Genomic DNA, 15,789 nt, shown 5'->3' on the forward strand with positions numbered 1-15,789 from the left:
TCCACAAAGGGGTTAGAAACCTGGCAGCCCTTTTTTGCACCCTCCCCAACTTTTCTTTCAGTACATTTGTGAAAGGGTCCCAAGAAGCAAAATCATACTCTAGAATTGTGAGCACATTTGAATATAAAGGGTTTCCTTGAGTGTTTGCGGCGCGTCGCTGAAATATCTTTTGAAAAAACAAATTGTACGCGAAGCCTTGGCTCTGAGTAAATTTACGTGACTGGTCCAATCTGGTGTTGCCGTGAATTTTACCCCAAGATAATTAACTTGATCTACCTATTTTACTGCGCAGGAATTTCGGTAATAACACCTCGATGCAACATTTTTTTTGTTAGTAAATTGCACGTGAAAACATTTAATTAGGTTTAAACTCACTTGCAACTGAGCACACTAAGACGCAATCTTATCGCGGTCAGACTGCAGTACTGTGGTGTCATCAATACACTTTAGTGGAAAATACAAAACACAATAATCAGCCTAAAGCCTCACTGTAGATTTCAAACCCAGTGAAAAATCATTATTAAAAATAAAAAAAAAAGAAGCGGCCTCAGAACCGCCCCCTGTGCCACCAGGGACAGTACATCAGCTCTTGATGAAAACACATCATTTATCACAACACATTGCCTACGGGTGCTGACATAATCCTTAATCCAGTCTATGAGTGTTTTAGGAATACAAAGAAATGACAACTGATGCAGCAAAACACTGTTGGAGACGACATCAACACCTTTTTTTAAGTCCAACAATGCAGCGTTCAATTGAATGCCCTGGTCGATTGATGAAGAGATGTCATGTACGAATTCCGTTAGCGGTGTAACACAAGAAAGGCCTGAGCGAAAGGCATGTTAAGACGGAGTGAAAAATTTGTTGCCTTGAAGGTGTTTTATAAGGCAACAATAAATTATGTGTCCCGGTGTCTTGCAAGAAACGGGGGTAAACAATGCCAATACTCGTCAGATACTTTATCACGGTCAACGGATTCGTGCAAAGACATGGTATTGGCTAGCTTGCACTCTCGTGGCAATTGTCCGCACTTTATCGATACACCACACAACGCGGCTAGAAATGGAGCTATGTGATCAGCACGTTTTAGGGTGTGGTTTGTAATACCATCGGGACCATGCGCAGAGTGGGGATTCAGCTTGTTCTAACGGTTTATTATACCTGATTCAGTTATTATAATATTCTATGCTGGTAACGACCTGAGTGTCGTACGGGAGGTATCGGGCCTGGCGGGGAAAAAACAGATTGAAAATACGCATTGAAGCATTCTGCTCTACTCATATCATCTTTACAAAGTTCGTCCTTGTGCATAATAAAGGGAATTCCCCTGACGTCTTTTTTGTTACTTTTAACCCAACGCCATACTTCCTTTGGATTTGTTTAGAATTTACTAATAAAGGACGATAAACATTCGCGCTTCAGCAGCTTTATCTGCGTCTTCGGCCTAGAGCCTAATGCTTTAACCTTTGTATATAAATCAGCACTTCACGTGCGACAATATTCTTTGTACACCCTAGCCTTCCGTTTAATTTACGCACGAATATCTTTAGAAATGCAAGGTTTATCACCACGACGATTGCCAGTTACAATTTTCGATGGGACATTATTGTTTACAAGAGACAACAGTTTTTTTTAAACAACCCCCAGAATATTTCAATGTTATTGGACTGACAGCACTGGATAAACATTGGAAGGTATGTATTAGGTTCATAGTTTATAGCATCAAACCTGCCTCTATCGTATGCGAAAAGTTTTATGAACGCAGTCTACTGATTTCTATCTTTTTCCGCTATATGGTAGCCGTAACGACATCGTGATCACTTATGCCTGGAGTTAAAACAACCGACTTCATAAAAGTATTACGATTCATAAAAGCACGTCCAGGACACTATCACTTGCCGAAACCAGTCGTGTTGGAAAGTTAACAAACAGGGAAAGGTAATAAATTCTGGTGAGCTCGAAAAAATCAGAATGAAGTTCGTACTGACTATTTTCAACTGGACGAAAATTGCACCATTCAGCAATCGTCACGTTAAAATCACCTGGCAGCATAATATGCTCGGAGGAAACAGCCGAAAGGGTTTTAGAGAAACTAAGCAAAGGTAACACACTAGAGTTACCAGGAGGCCGATAAAAGGTGCTTGTCAGGAAGACCGTAAGTCTTGTCATGAGGCGACGTATCGGACTGTTTCCTTTCAACCTGGTGAAGAAGTGTTACTTGCGATTCCCATGCGTGCAGTGGGATTATGTGAAAAATTCCTTCCACGTTTCATCGGTCCTTACACAGTTCTGGAGCAGCCCTCTCCAGTCAACTAGCGGGTGGCTCCTACTCGTCCCACGTCCGACCCTCGGAGCCGCGGAACTAAAGTTGTCCATGTCTCACGCATCGAGCCACTTCATCGGCGCCCCGCATCTGTTTAGCGTCCGGAGGGCCGCTTTTCTTGGGGGGAAAAGATTTTGAGCACAGGTGTCTTCGTGGTTTCATAACTGCTACTGGAAGGGAAAATCTGGAAGGGAAGGGAGAGGGGTAAGGAATGAGGGAAAGAAGAGAAAGGAGAAGGGAATGTGGCGGTTCTCTTGTATGACCGTACGCATGTGCGAAGGGCACACGTGCTGGGTTGTTCGGTCTGGGGCTGGTATAAATGTGTATTCGTTTTCATTAAAACTTTCAGTTGATAGTAAGCGCCTGTGTCGTTCCCTTTCTCGTCCCTGTGATAAATGTTTGCGCTTAAGTTTCACTCATGGAAATTGCGAACCAACTAGCTCGTCTCTCCATTTTGCTTCAGCTTACCTAGCAACTCATCATCAGCGGGTCACATGCGAACAACACGCCATCTTTTCTCCGTACACCAGCTTTTCCGTATAAACTAAGTGTATTGAACAAAATAGTCCACAAGATAACCAAAAAATATAGCATGTGGCACAAGGGAATTCTTATATGATGCCTTGACGCTTTTGGCGGCACACTCAGTTTTTAGGGTGCAGCAGCTATTTTATTATAACACTTAAAAAATACTTTTTCTCGAATGACATTAAAATAAAGAATATGACAATCTGAAACCTTCTCAAAACTGAACTGTATAAAATTCCAAAATGTGTACACCAACTACGGCAAAAGGAGTAGAGCATTTTGTTTACAATGTTACTTTTATAAATTCCAGAACGACGCTAAAGTAGTCTCATTGAAAGGCGCTCAATTGTTAATCCATCCGTTGATTTCTAGAAAATTGCCTAAATAAACGCGACTGCAAAAAATATCGTATGTGTGTGTGTATATATTTATATGTGTGTATATGTGTGTATTTATGAAAGAGCTCATGGCAGGAGGCAGACCAGCCGTCCAGATCCTGTGGGCACGTGGAGACGCCGTTGGCGGCCAAGCGGCACGCAGTGGCCTCTGGCGGCTGCGACGTCCGTCTGCATTGACTGCCGTCTCGCATGGGGATCCCGGGGAACGACAAGGCCGACGCACTGGCCAAGGGTACCCACCAGCACGACACCCCTGTCTCCCGGGATGTCACAGCGTTCTACGCTGCACGCCAGCAGCTCACCCAAGTGGCCCTCGCATTGCACCCTAGCCGCCGAGTGCTGAGTGAGCAGGCCCCTCGGGTCCTCCCGGGGCGTCTGAGCAGGGACGTCCACAGCCGGCTGCTCCGACTGCGGCTGAACTGCTCTGACGTGGCAGCTCGACTGCACCGCCACGGCCGCTGCGGCTCCCCCACCCATGCCTACTGTCCCGACCATGAGACGCTGGAGCACCTGCTATGCTCCTGCTAGGAGTTTGCAGCACACCGGGAGGTGCTGCAGACTTCGCTTCAGCGTCTTGGGCTGCCCTACCAGCGCATGAAGAGCCTGCTATTCCCAGCGGCCCGGGACGGCACCCGCCAGGACGCCTTCCGCCTCTTGCTGGTCTACTTGGAGGCCACCGGACTTGCCCAGCGTCTGTAGACAGTAGTCTGCTGGACGCGCCATTGCTGCTGCCTCACCAAAAATCTTGTCGAGGCTCCTCGATTTTCTTACTCGCCCACCTACCTCTTTATCACCCCCTTTCTCCTCTCTAATCTTTATATCCCCCTCCTCGCCCACCCCACCGCACTGGGTTTAATGCAGGTGAGCCCCAGCTGTGCTGAATAATATTCCCAGTGCACTTCCTTTCCTTTTCGCCCGAACAACATAGTAGCTGAAGTAGTGCATAATTGTCAGCACGGAGAATTTATTGTAGTACGCAAAAACCAAAGCGCCTCTGCGCTCGACAGCACTCTTCGTGGCCCATATTTTTATTGAAAGCATCGTTCTTTGCAATGAAGCTCCGTAGATTTTTACTACAGACAGAGGAGTCGCGTTGAATTCCGAACTTGCACGCGCCTTAACGAACCTCACACGTACGTCCTACTGGCAAACCGCTGGCCACACACAAACGAACGGCCTGACTGAGCGGTTGAACAAAATCCTTTCTGAAATGATGAACATCTACGTTGATGGGGAACCCAAAATTCTTCCTTATGTGACATTTCTTTATTATACCACCCGCGGAGAAGCAACGCGGATGACATCATTTGCCCTTGTCTATAAACGTGAGGCAGAGACCATTCTCGATGCGATGTGGCCTCACGATTACAGCGACGGGGACGAAAACGTCCTAAACTTCACCCAGAAACGAAGAAGCGTTTTAGCTAGCCTAATATTAAATCACAAAACAGCAGCTGCAAGATTCTGTCGAGTAGTACGCACACCACAAGCACGCCGCTTTCGATCCTGCCGACTATGTACAGGTGTGGACCCCAAAAGGACTTCGAGGGCTGTCGGAGAAGCTTCTAAATCGTTACGTCAGTCCATACCGGGCTCTTCAACAACTTAGCGATGTCACTTACACAGTCGTTACCGAAGACTGCAATTCAACGAGAATGTGTCAGTTGCACCAAGACGTAGTGCACGTAGTGTGCGTGAAACCTTATTCTTCCAGGACGTAACACACGCGTGCTGGTTGTCTGCCCGTCCACACAAGCATCGCGACAATGCGTGCTTTAGAAGGTGGGTAAATGTCACGTGTTTCTTAAAATCGGCGCCAAGAGGCTACTGTGAGGACGAAGAAGTGGTTCAGTGCGCGTGCTCTTTCAGCATCATCAATGATAGCTCTGGCACTCGCGCTTGGAACAATGTGCACGAGCTATCCCTCAAAAAGCTTCGGCGGCTAGTACTGACCTGGTCGCCTTATTCAAGGACCCCGGCTCAGCAACTGCGTGTTTATAGGCCGCGACAATATTTTATATACATCGCGTTTTGGGTTTGTGTTGATTGTTGTTAAAATAGGCCAATTCCGTTTGCGGCCTGTTGCACCGGTGGGATTGGGAAAGTCAGCTGTTTTACGACTTTTTGCAGCTTCTTTTGCATGAACGTATTTTGTGGGTTATTTTTTCGCGGAAGCATAAAAAATAAATCAAAATAAAATATAGCAATAAAAAATAAAATAAACGAAAATCAACAAATAAAATAAAAAATGGCGCCGCTGCACTAAATGCCAGCTTTTAGGGCACAGCAAAAATTCATATCGCCGAAAAACGACCTGCGCCAAATGCGCCACACATCACCACCCGACATACAATTACAACTCCACCACCTACGCTTATGGCAACTGAGGGGATACCGTGTGGCGTAGTCTCGGAGATGTGAGAAATTCCAGCAGGGGCAGAAAATGATCAATGTTAAAATAACGGAGAACATCACCTTTCCAGAGACACAAAAGGTGTTCGCCCCTTGCTCCTGGAAAGGTAAGCCGGCGCACCTCCACTGGGGAGAGGGGGGCGGAGCAGTGTTTGGTTTCCACAGCACCAAGTTCAGTGAGTATGACCTGGTCCCGCCCCAGGCATCCGCTGGTTTCACTCAGCCAGCCCACCATGACGCTTGCTGAGGCAGCGTGCGATTGTGATGCCAACTGCCTCCATCGGGACCGATGCCGCTCTTGCTTCTGCATTTTCGTCCTCCAGTAGGTTAGAAAGTGGTCAGTGGATGGACCCCGGGGGTCCCGCATCGGCTCCCACCCCCGCCGCACCGCCCGGTGGCACTCCTGACGCCGTCGGCGGTGGCGGCTCTAGCTAAGGGGACCGGTAAGACTGCCAAGTCCAAGGGGCCCGGTCCGTCATGTAGCCTCTGACATCTGCCGAGGTGATGGATGTCGCGCCTTTTCTGCCTGCAACGCAGTGTAAGGAGGTTCCTCCGACGTCCAAGACAACGGAAAGTCCCACCAAGACCAATACCAGAATACACAGACCCACATCCACACACATATTAACTCCAGTTAATTTTAATGTAAATAATGAGGACAGAGAACATGGGACAATGGAACTGTAGAGGCCTTATCAGCAATGTAGATTATTTTTAAATGATACTTCTTTCAGACCAGCCAAGTCTCATTTGTATTCAGAAACACACCTAATTAGTTAACATACTAACTTTATTATTTCAGCCGCAGGGGCCCTTATTCTTAAGGCGGTCTGGCCATCGTGGCCAGAACATCTTTAGCCTGTCAGGCCAACCACATAAAATTATGCTGGAAGAAGCCGCAATTCAAACAGTAGTTAATAGTAGGGTAACAACGGTATGCTCCGTCTGCATCACTCCTGATTATCAAATATGCACAACCGATTTTGAAGCACTGATAGAAAAACTACCTGAACAGTACATATATTTTAGGCAACCTCTATGTACATATTTGACTCCGGTGCTCTTGCCGCACATATGCCCGACGTAGCCTAGTTGGAAATTTTTTTATTGTCGCGAGCATGCCTTTTTACACAATATCAACAGGCACTATGTAACATTGCACAAAGCAGTTACTCACATCTTCATCTGGCTATCGGCTATGCATCTCTTTTAACATTTTTTAGGGGCACGTGGACACAAACCCACATAGTCGTGACCAGTTCCCCACCAAATTTACATACTTAGATAAAGGAACAAACTTCACCTTCTTATAAGAAGGTCAGTGAGTGTGGAGGGCACTGGAGTAAATTCACAGAAACATATAAACTACGTTACACATCCATAAAATGCCTACACGTAGAAGAGGCAGCCCAACTGCATGCACCCTTCACGGGCACCTTGCGTAATCTTGGTGACGGTATTGGGGACACCGTGGACCCCGAGCCCCACACTCACGCTGTAACCGAAAGTGGTAATGAGGTTTAAGGCGAATTGTAGAACCTCGAACGGTTGTCGTCGGAGCCAAGGTCAAGCTCCGGTGGGTGGGCTCCCTGTCTGTCTAGCAGGCAGGAAGCTCCGGGACCTCTTCAGCTATCACTGTAAGGCTTACGAAGAAAGTACCCCCGTCGCCCTCCTTTTATACTATACTGTATGGTATTTTCTAAACCAGAACCCTAATATAATAGGCCCCAGGAAAGGGGCCGCACCGAAGTTTCTTTTCCACCGCTTCCTAACTTGAGTTTTCCGAAACCAAACAACTACTTTCGCTTCTTTGTTATAGAATCACTTGCCCAGTTGAACACTCTTGCTTCAAAGTGCGTAATTTTTGTCCCCAAATTTTTTGAACGTGTCTTTGGAGAATCGTATTAAGCCAAAAAACAAAGAACCGGTGAACTCATTGTCAAGTAGAGTAGCCAGGATCAGGATGATAAACGTCTTGCACAAACACGCGTCGCCGATCTGGCGACTGGAGTCGCGCCCCCGCGAAGCCTAAACAGCTCCCATGGTGTGGTGTCCGAATATGACCTAGTCAATGACACTCAAGCTGACCTGCTGGAGGGCTTCCGTCGTGAGGCCGTAACTGTTGTCGGGCGTATAACCATGCGTAGAGATGACAAACAACTACCCACAAAGCGCCAAATCTTAACCTTCGACAGGTCCACCCTCCAGAATTGGTCAACCCAAGTTTCATCCGATACCCAGTCCAGCCTTATATCGTGAACCCGCAGCGCTGTTCCGTTTGGCAACGATTCTGGCAGGGCCAAAAACTCCTGCAGTGGCAGACTTACCTGTGCAAAATGCGTCCAGCACGACGACCTATCGCAGAACTGTAACTCTTAGAATTCCACCTGTGCAAACTGCCATGGTACCCACGCTGCATGTTCACGGAAATGCGAGAAATTCAAACAAGAAAAACAAATCATCAGTGTGAAGGTGACAGAAAATATTACCTTCCCAGAGGACCGAAAGATGTCCGCCTCTTTCTTGCTGGGGAGGTACACCGACGCAGCTCGCCCGTGGACGGAGTGGCGTCTGGTATCGGCGGGGACCCAGCCCGCGAGTCGCGCGTGTTCACACCCCCACCCTTATCTGGTTGACCTGGCATTCCAACCCGCCTCTGACCCGTTCGCAGAGCCAGTAGCGGCTGTGGTGGCAACAGCCAAAATCGGGACCAATGCGCCTCCACCTCTGGTTCACCACCCTCCCTGCTTCCATCGGAGCATGCAGAGGAGATGGACACAGGGGGTGCCGCATCGGCGGGCCACCTGTGGTGCTTCCAAAACCTTGCGCGGTAGCGGGCAGGAAAACGAAAGGCACCAGAAATGGTGCAAAGTCAAAGCAGCGTGGTCCATTGGGCATCCCTGGGACATCCAATTTTTAGATGGACGTGAGACCGTTTCTGTTTGCGTCGCCGGGAAAGGAATGGGTCCCTACATACAAACCTGTAGAGAGGCTCAAAAGCCCTTCCGAGAGTTCAAGCACCCAAAGACGATATCTAAACAACACAGTCCAATAGCTCGGAACACTTGCTAATGGTAAGAGAAAACCTAATCCGATGAAACTGCAGAGGGCTTTCTATAAATGTTGACGATGTATACGAACTACCGCATGCTGATCAGTAAAGTGCAATGTGTGTTCAGGAAACACATGTGAATTCCCAACACACAAATTTCTTGAAGAGTTACATGGTATTTAGACAGGACAAAGATGGCGGCACACTCTTCTGGCAGTCTGGCTATAAAAGCCCAGAAATACATACCATGCCACCCTGTCACTTTGAACATTGTCCTTAAGGTTGTACCAATCCGCACAATAATATTGAATAGGTTGATAATGGTATGCTTCATATACATTTCTCCCGATTATGCAGTTTCGAGCTGCTACTTCGGGGCGCTGGTTGACCAGCTTCCCGAACCATACATCCTCACAGGCGGCCTACATGCACACAATTCCTTCTGGGGCTCTTGTCGCGCGGATGCCCCAGGCCGCCTGATAGAGATGTTTTTAACATCCTCTGTAGCATGCCTTTTAACAAAAAATAGCCTACATACCATTGCATAGGACACAATACAGACTCATTTCTTGAATTGGCTATTGGCTCCGCAGTTCTCCTTCCATGTCTTGAGTGGGTGTCGGCAGGGACCGAAATGTTAGTGACTACTTTCCCACCTCACTAACATATGTAGGTAAAGGCCAAAGCAGTCTATCTTCCCAAAACCGGTTCAATGAACAAAGAGATAACTGGAATACAATTTCAGAGACCTCCCAACTACACCACGAATCTATAGGACACCTACACGTTCAAGAAGCTGCATACCTCTTAACGGCGCACAACCTCGACGCTGCCGAAAAGTCCATTCCCCCATCGCTGGTGCCGTGCACAAGCAGAGGAGGCCGTGGGGGAATGAGAACTGTAGACGGGCGCGAGAAGTCAAGAAGCAGGCGTGGGGTATTATTAGTCGGTATACCACGTCGGGAAACCGCCTATTGTTCGAAAGGGCAAAGGCGTTGAGAAAGCGTGTGCACCACAAGGTAAAACGAGATAGTTGGCGCTTATTTATGACATCAATAAATTCATATACCGACACAAGAAAAGTATGAACCAAAATACTCAAGTCAGCAGAACAGGAGACACTCGAAGACCAGGCTGACACACTCGCATAAATCTTCCAACACGTGTGCAGTTCAGCACACCGGACAAATCCATTCATGAAACACAAACAATTGCCGGAAAAGAAGCCTTTACTAGATAACAATAGGTCAACATTTATTACTGAGTTTTCACTGCACGAGCGGTGGACATCCCACATACATAATTAAAACTGTGCGTTTGAACGGGACAAGGAAAACAAGACCTTGTCCCGTCCGAACGTGCACTTTTAGGTATGAATATGAACCAACTAGCCAGGCAAATTGCTTTACTTATGTCATATACAATATTACAACACATACACGCAGACACACTTGAAACAGTTCTACATTCATATAATAAAATATGGCTTTCGTGGCACATTCCACACACTTGGAGGGAGGCCATTGGCTTTCTTGGAGAAGGGAAAGGACCTGTTGTCCCCTTCAAACTACTGTCCTATATCCCTGAAAAGCTGCCCGTGCAAGCTTCTCGAGGAGATGTTCAATCGCAGACTCGTGTACTTCCTTCAGGAAAACGGTCTTCTCGAGAGCAGCCAGGCAGGCTTCAGGTTGGCTCCATCGACCAATGATAAACTCGTAGCACTTAGATCATATATAAAGGATGGCTTCGGGCATGAACAGTATTGTGTAACTGTTTTTTGGACTTGAGAAGGCCTACGACACCGCATGGCATTACGGGATCCATAGTGAACGCAAGTCTGGGTGTTTCGAGTAAAACGTTAAACATGTTTGTTATTTACTTGTCAGAAAGAACGCTTGGGGTGAGAGTTGGTTTTGCACTTTCAAGGGTTCATGTGCGAGGAAATGCCGTTCCGCAAGGTGGCGTGTTGAGCTGCACGCTCTTCATAGTTAAGATAAACTCTCTCGGAAAGGCATTTCCACCTACAATTCTCTGTTCCGTGTATGTAGATGACGTCCAGATATTCTTTAAATAATGCAATATGTCAATCCGTGAATGTCGAGTCCAGCTTTGTGTCATAAAACTGAATCCTGTAAAAAGCTCTTGCGTTGTGTTTTCCAGGAAGCGGGGAGTCCATACGAACCCTGCTATTACTCTTAATGGCGCGTCGCTTCCTTCGAACAGGGAGCACACATTTCAAAGTGTGTTGTTTCACCACGAACTCACATTCTTTCCCCACGTTGGAACTTTAAGCATATATGTCTGAAAACAATGGATACCTCTAATGTTCTCGCACAAAAATCGTAAGGGGCTGACAAAGAATTCCTGCTGTGCTTGTATAATACTTTGGTTGGTCTCGTTTGGAGTATGGCAGTGTGGTGTATGGGTCGGCGACAGACACATCGTTGTGAATGCTTGACCAGGTGCTACACCTAGGGCTTCGTCTTGCGCCAGATTTTTGGCACTAGTCCGGTCCGAAGTCTGTATGTAGAGTGAAACAAGCTGATCCTTGAGGAGCAACAGCCGCACATGGAATTGCTTTATGCTTGTAAAATATTATCGCGAATAACCATCCTCTTTATCCTGTCTTTAATACTTCATCCACATCTCTGCTGTTTGGAAATTGCGCATCCGTTCCTCTGCCATTTTCGCTTAGAGTGAAATAGTGAGCCTCGGATCTCAGCGCTTCCTTCTCGATGTGCACAGATCATACTTTTCAGATATTTCACCGCCCTGGCAAGTTTGCCCCGTGTCCTGTGACCTTTCTTTTATGAAATGTGACAGAAATCGGGTACCACGAGCTGCAATACTGCAACACTTTCGGTCTCTGCAGTTTAAATACCAATTGGTAGAATTTTACAATCACGCTTCAGAGCCTCCACTGTGGTGTCCTGCTCTGCGCATGGTCCAAATTTTAATCCCAGAGCGTACACACAGCCATTTCTTTCAGCAGAAGCTCATGGATTTTTACTCTTTGTACAACACATACTTGAAAATCAAATTCCCAAAGCTATCATCTATACAGATCCCGCTAGTGCTACTCGTGCACTATCATCGTACAATACTCCCAAAACCCACATAGTTATTCTTGTGTTCAGCACAATTACGTTGACCTATGCGGAAAACTATGAACTGCTGCTCTGCTGAGTCTTTGGCATGCTATGATTGCTGGCAATGAGTTGGCAGATCAGGGAGGCGCTGCTGCTGACTCAGGAACACTGTAGACATAACAAAGGTACCATATACAGACATCAAGTCACACATGAGACAACACTTGCCTAGAACATGGCAAACACACTGGAGTGAACAGATGGATAACACGTTACACGTTACAAAATCGCGCTTGGGACCATACACCATTGACACGCGCAACAGACCCACGGAAGTCTCCATTGCTAGGTTAGGGATAGGGCACACCCATGCAACGCACTTTTATCTGGTCACGGGGTCTTAGAGAACACTGCATGGCAGGTTCGGAGAGGTTCTATCCGTCGCTCACATACTCACTCAATACACAGCACTTCACCCAACACGATTTAAACACTTCCCACAGGTATACAGACTACACGCCCTACTACAACGAGTGTTTTTGCTGTCTGGCTGTCCCATGTTTTCTATAAAGTGTGTTTTTAAATATTTAGAAGGTGAATGTATAAAACTTATTTCATACAACGCGTGATCACTCCTGGTCCTATACACCAGCCATGCTCAATGTCGTTTTGCCGTTTTACTTTTGTTTTTGTTGACTTATCTTTCTATTTACGGTTTCACCTTTCATATATGACCATTGTTTTGGCGCTCTTTGCCCCAGTCGGCCTTGCGCCATTACCATCTTACCATAGTCATCATCACCACCAAGTGAATACAGGGCACATCATCGACGCCAAGGGCAAGTCCATTCCAGAGGCCTCCGGTGCGTCGTGCAATCCAATGTGGGGGTGATGGAACAACAACTGCAGGCACGCACGAGAGCCCCAGAAGAAGGCTTGGGGTGTCCGTCACCGATACCCCGCATCCGAACACATTGTATCTTTCAAACGGGAAAAATCACTTCGGAAACGCTTGCACCGTGAAGCGAAAAAGGACAGTTGGCGCACCTTGCTTATATACCTTAACGCATCCAGCGACACTCACAAAGTCTGGAGGCATATACGAAAATTCAAAGGACAAAAACATACAGCCTGCCAGCCTGCCACTGGATAGTACAACAGGTGATGGCCTGGAAGACAGGGCTATCACAATCGCATACTTTCAACATTTGTCCCGGTCAGCACACTACACCAACCTTTGGTAAAACAAAAAAGATCCTGTGAGAAATCCTCGCGAGAGAGTAATAAGTCGACTTCCTTCTATAAGACATTTTTCACTTCGTGAGCTCCAGATGGCACTCAGTACTTGTAAGCCTTCAGCTTCATGTGCTGACAAAAGTACAAACAATATGCATACAGTATGCATACATTATACACACTTACAAACAGACACACTTCAAACATTAGTTCACCTATACAACGGAATATTTTCTACTAGGGCTTTCCCGAGTCTTGTATGGAGAGAATTGTAGTGACTTTTTTTTAAAATCGGGAAGCCCACTTTCTCTCGCGCAAGTTATCGTCCCATCGCCCGGACAAGCTGGATGTGTAAGCTGCTCGAAGAAAATATTCAATAGGACCCTAATGTACATGTGAGAGCTCAACTGTCTTGTCAAGAGCTGCAAGGCTAGATTTATGGCGGGAAAATGCACAAACGATCAACTGGTTGCGTTCGGATCGTATGAAAAGAGCCTTCATCCATAACCAATTTTGCATCACAGTTTTTTATATGGATAAGGCCGATGACACGGCCTGGTGGTATGGCCTCTTGAGTGCCCTAAGTCCACTCGGCATTTCCTGCGACATGCTGAACACCCTCTCTAGCTACATGTCGGAAAGAGCCTTTCGAGTGGGGTCTGCCAGTGCATTTTTGAATGCATATCTGCATGCAAATTATTTGTTTATTTACATAATTGCGTGCCTCAAGGCGGTGCTTTTTGGTGTGCACTATTTATTGATAAGATAATTGATATCATAATTGCGTGCCTCATAAATTGCGTGCCTCAAGGCGGTGCTTCGTGGTGTGCCCTATTTATTGATTAGATGACTTCTCTACGGAAAGCATTGCCACCAACCATTTTCTGTTTTATATATGTATATGTGGAAATACATTATTCTTTTAACTTCAGAATTTGTGAACGCCAAGCCCAGCTTGGGGTAAACAAACATGCTGGCTGAGCGGAAACAAACGGTTTTAAATGGAACGCTGGAAAAATACTAGTGGTGTGTTCTTCCAGAAGCCCAGAATGGATGGGGAACCTGAAATATTTAATATTGGTGTAGTAGTTCCTGGCAAAGGTGAGCAAAAGTTTTTAATAACAGTTTTTAAATAAAAACTCACACTTATCTTTCACTTTACAGCTCAAAGAGAAATGCTTAAAAACAATAAACATAACCATATTACTCACACCAATTGTACGGAGCTGACAAAGAACTCCTTCAACATCTGTATATTGCTCTGATAAGATCCCGGCTGGACTATGGAGGTGTTGTCTAGGAGGCCAGCGACTAAAACATGACTGAAAATGGTAGATTCAGTGTTGCATATCGTGCATCACCTTGCATGTGGCGCCCTGCTAACTAGCCAGTTGAAAGCCCCTACGTAGAATATAACAAGTAGATCCCGGAACGTCAGCGAAACAACAAGGCCCTTTATTCTTTTAAAATCTCATCAATGTCTATCCATGCCTTTAATTCAGTCTTTTATTATACAACCATATCCCATATTTTTAAACCACCAATCTATTTCTTTTTCCACCTCATAAAGAGCTAGAGAGGAAGCATCAGGACGTCCGGTCTTCTTGTCTTCTTTTAAATGCCATAAAAACGCCTGTTACTCATTCTGCACACGCATGGCATCTTCGCCTTATATCATTTCACTTATCTCTTACACACATGACAAACAAATTTGCGCCAGGAAATGCGATCCTGCAACACTTCTTTTCTCTATATCACAACTACGAGTGTGCCGAATTATATATTCATGCTTAAGAAACTGCAACCGCAGTGTCTTGTGCTGCGCGCCAGCTAGAATATTAGTAAAACCATTATTGTGTATACTAGTCTCTTTACGGCAGACGTACAGCACACCTCTTGTCGTGAACCACACCCTCAAAAATAAGGTTCCACAGTCTATATTCTATACAGATTCCTCAAGTGTTGTGCGGACATTTTTATCAAATATTTTGTTTTGACTGCATAGTTTTTATTTAAAAACCATGCAGCCAATATTCCAATTAACACAAATATATCTATATATGTGTTAGACCTCACAGAGACCGTGTGCTGGCTGCCAGGTCACTCTGGGACCGCAGGGAACGATACCGCCGATCCATCAGATGCTGCTGCTACACTAAGCACAACAGTTGACATAGCAGATGTACCCCATGTCGACATGAACCCACACATCACGAAACAACTTCAAAAAACCTGGTCAACACACTGAAGTGAGCAGACAGACAACAACATACTTGTTATAAAGCCACTCTCGGGAGCATAAACCACTGACACACACAGCAGACAAAATGTTCCGACTCTGGCTGGAATATGAACAAGCCACTCCCATGCAACACTCCTATCTGCTAACAGGGTCTTCAAGCCCTCTGTGTAGTAGTTGCGGAGAGGGCCTATCCATAGTTCACATACTCATTGAATGCAAGGCACTTCACACAACACGACGCAAACACTTCCCATAACTGTACAGAAATTCGTCAACTAACTCAAGCAACGCACACGTTTACTGTTCTTAATGTTCTGAATAAACATTGAGTTCTTACGTAGCTGTCTCTTCCGGGGTAAGGGGTCGGCCGGCCCCCTACCTATTCCCCAATGCCGGGAATGCGGCTGTGCTTTCTACCTGCGCTAGGTCTATATACCTGGTAAACCGCTGTAGCGTATAGGGAGAGTTTGTACCTAGAACTTGCGAGCGTCCGTCTTCAGGCTGTG

Source organism: Haemaphysalis longicornis, unplaced genomic scaffold, assembly GCF_048455015.1.
Source record: "Haemaphysalis longicornis isolate Haplotype H1 unplaced genomic scaffold, Haemaphysalis longicornis Haplotype H1 scaffold_11, whole genome shotgun sequence".
Taxonomy (NCBI): domain Eukaryota; kingdom Metazoa; phylum Arthropoda; class Arachnida; order Ixodida; family Ixodidae; genus Haemaphysalis; species Haemaphysalis longicornis.